We start from the raw sequence: 3,062 nt of genomic DNA, 5'->3' as shown, positions 1-3,062 counted from the left end.
TGACAGACAGGATTTGGTGGCATTTCAGTGGTAGGGAAGGGAGCAGCCAAGTCAGAAGTATGGTGAAAGAAGTGATGGTGACCAGATCAAAAGCTCATCTTTGGAATGAGCTGTGTTAATTTGGCCTGCCACTCCTATAAGGTTGCTGACCCCTGGTATTGAGGATTTTTACTGGTACAGTTTTTTTCCTTTATGGAAAGAATCAATTAGAGCAATTTAACTGATTCAGCACTAGGGGGCACTGTGAACATGCTAGTGTAGCTTAGGAGCACAATTTACAAGCCCCAATGAGACCCTTGCAAGCTGAAGTACTGCTGAAAGCCAGTGGGGCTTGCCTTAAATTGCACCAAAGCAATTAATTTTTGCAAATAGCTCAGGCATCAGCCACTTCTGCAGATGGGGCTTGTGTGCATGTGAACATGGCACTCTGTCCCTCCAATGGAAGCAAGGGCTTGACATGCATCAGGAGGACAAGCAGGGCCTGGGGGGAAAAAGGGAAATCAAGTTGGTTTGGAAAAGGTTAGAAGTTAAACCACATTCTCAATGAAGGCAGAACTAGTAGTAGGTCTTACCATTTATGCCAAGAGCTGCGCTCCCTTGTGCTAGGAGATGCTGCGTGATTCTTCCTGGCATGTTCTTCAAATATAAATTTGGAGGCAGTGTGTAAGAAAAATAAGCCCACATGCTGCAGGGAGTGGGATGGGTGACTCAGCAGGAGACACTTTGCTCTATGAGTCAGTACTGGCTCCAGTGCCTAAGGTTGGTGCTGGAGTGCTCCACTGCAGGGAGTGGGGTGGGTCACTCCACAGGGAACACTTTGCTCTCTGAGTCAGCCCTGACTCCACTCTCTAAGCTTCCTGCTGGCGAGCGTATTGCTCTCCCCTCTGTCCAGGACAAAGTTAAATGGCAAAGCATGCTAAAATGGGCTGCTACATGTTAGGGATTGGCATGGGCTGATGCTGGAGGATGAGGGTACTGCCTGTGTCCTGCTGTTGCCACACCTGGGAAGTACTTGGTTCATAGATGCTCAGAATATCCTAGGAAAAAGAGCAGACCCTGCTTGATGGAGGAAGGCAAAGCCCCCACCCTCCCTGCCAATCTGACACAGGGGAACATTCCTTCCTGACCCCAAATTTTGAAATGGGTTGGACCCTGAGCAAAGAGCAAGACCCTCTAGCCAGGAGCCTCTGGGTTTCTAGTACCAGCAGTTGCATGAGCACACAGCTCAGCCAGATCCCCAGCATGGGGCATTCCAGCTTGGTTACTGTACTTAATCCACTTACTGGTTTCTGTTGCAGGTGAGTTTCCGCCCCCCCCCTTGATTTTGTTTTGCCTTGTGTACCTCCATTGCAAACTGCTGTTGCCATGGTCCAGCCTAGAGCCAGATGCTTTTGATAGCAGCATAAATTGTGCCCAGGGTATGGGGGTGAAATATAGGAGAAACCTAGAGGGCAAGTGTGAGGGGCATATACAGCTTTCCAGCTGTCAGACTTCAGCGGAGTGAGGATCGGTGCAGACTTGGTCCTTCTGCCCAGCTTACTCTGCAAATAGTGGCTGAGTGATGGGATAAGGCACAGAGTCCGTTCATTCACATCCTCAGGACTTTTGTAGCAGCTGCAGTGCCGTCTGGTGGGTAAACTGAATAAGTGCAAGTTTCCTACTGATCCCCTCATGCTATGATGCACAGGTGTTCACCCCAGGATAGAAAGAGGATCATGGGGATGGAAGGGACCTCACGAGGCCAGCCAGTCCAGCTCCCTGCTCAAGGCAGGATCATCCCAGTCTAAATCATTCTAGAAAAGAGTTTGTCTAATCTGCTGTTGCATGTTCCAGGAGCAGATTTCACCTTAACTATCTCCAGTGCAGCCAGCTAGTGTTTCACTCCTGAGTTCAGTGAGAATGGAGGGGGTCCAAAAGGGATCCAGTCCCTCGATCTCCCCCCAAGTTTAGGCAATACCTCTAAACCCTGCCTTTGGAAAACATTCAAAATGCACATTGGAATCAAGAGTCTTGTGTGTGCCAGGAACTGGTCATTAAAACCCCAAACTCTTATAATTAAAGCACTGTAATTCTCACATACCACAAATGACATGCACCTTGGTTTTTTGGAAGGCAGGAGTTAGAAAAAAAGATTTTTCCAGAGTTGTGGCTGACTGTGTGACACATACAGTAAGCCCTCCTGGGAACACGGGTGCTCAGGAAGGACATCCTAGGAGATGCTATGGGTGAGGCAGCAGCAACATCCTGGTGTGGTGGGACAACAATCTAGGAAGGCCCCAGACCCTTGCAAAGGCAGTTACCTAGGCAGTACTCTAAATACCCTTTACTCTAAATAGCTCTTTATTTAAGAGCCTGTAAATAATAAAGGATTGTCAGTAGTGTAACTGGGGAGGGGGGGGATGAGTGGGGCTGTAGTCCCAGCATAGACTGTGAGGGGGTGCCAGAATTCCCCACCACCTGCCAGAATGCTTTCCATGGCAGGGGGAGCCCTGCATTGCTCAGTCATAAAAGCAAAGCAGTAAAGCCCCAAACCCAGCAGCGTGGGGGCTGAGTGGAATAGTACCTCCCCACTCAGGGAGTTTTTCGGGCCCCAGGGATTGCTTGTTCCCTGGGAACCTGCACCATGGGACTGCTTCTATCAGATGCTCTTTCTCTCTCCCCGCTGCTGCTGCTGCTGCCTGGCTTCTCTGCACAGGGATGACCACGTGGACTGCGGCAGCAGCTGCTGCTGCTGCCTTCCCTATGCAGAGAGCCATAGCAAGCAAAACTCTCTCCCATTTCCTCAATGTTGCTTCCACACCACAAACCTCATCAAGGTACTATAGACTGCATGCAGTGGGTTACTTGCCCTGAGCCAAGTCAATTTACTGCTTTGGGTACAACTGACAGTGCTCAGCTAATTAAGTGAAGTCAGTCCTAAGGCTGCTGCAACCCTGGGGCACCTTAGACTCTGTAACAACCCTCCTCCACTCTGCCCCGTGTTTGGCTAGCTTTGTGCTCTGTCAGTTGAAGCCCTATCCAGTCATTTATATTAGTTCCCCAGAAATTCTTGGGTCTACTTC

This window comes from Alligator sinensis, unplaced genomic scaffold (genome assembly GCF_000455745.1).
Source record: "Alligator sinensis unplaced genomic scaffold, ASM45574v1 scaffold1129_1, whole genome shotgun sequence".
Taxonomy (NCBI): Eukaryota; Metazoa; Chordata; order Crocodylia; family Alligatoridae; genus Alligator; species Alligator sinensis.
The sequence above is the reverse complement of the archived record's forward strand: the minus strand, read 5'-3'. Positions refer to the sequence as shown.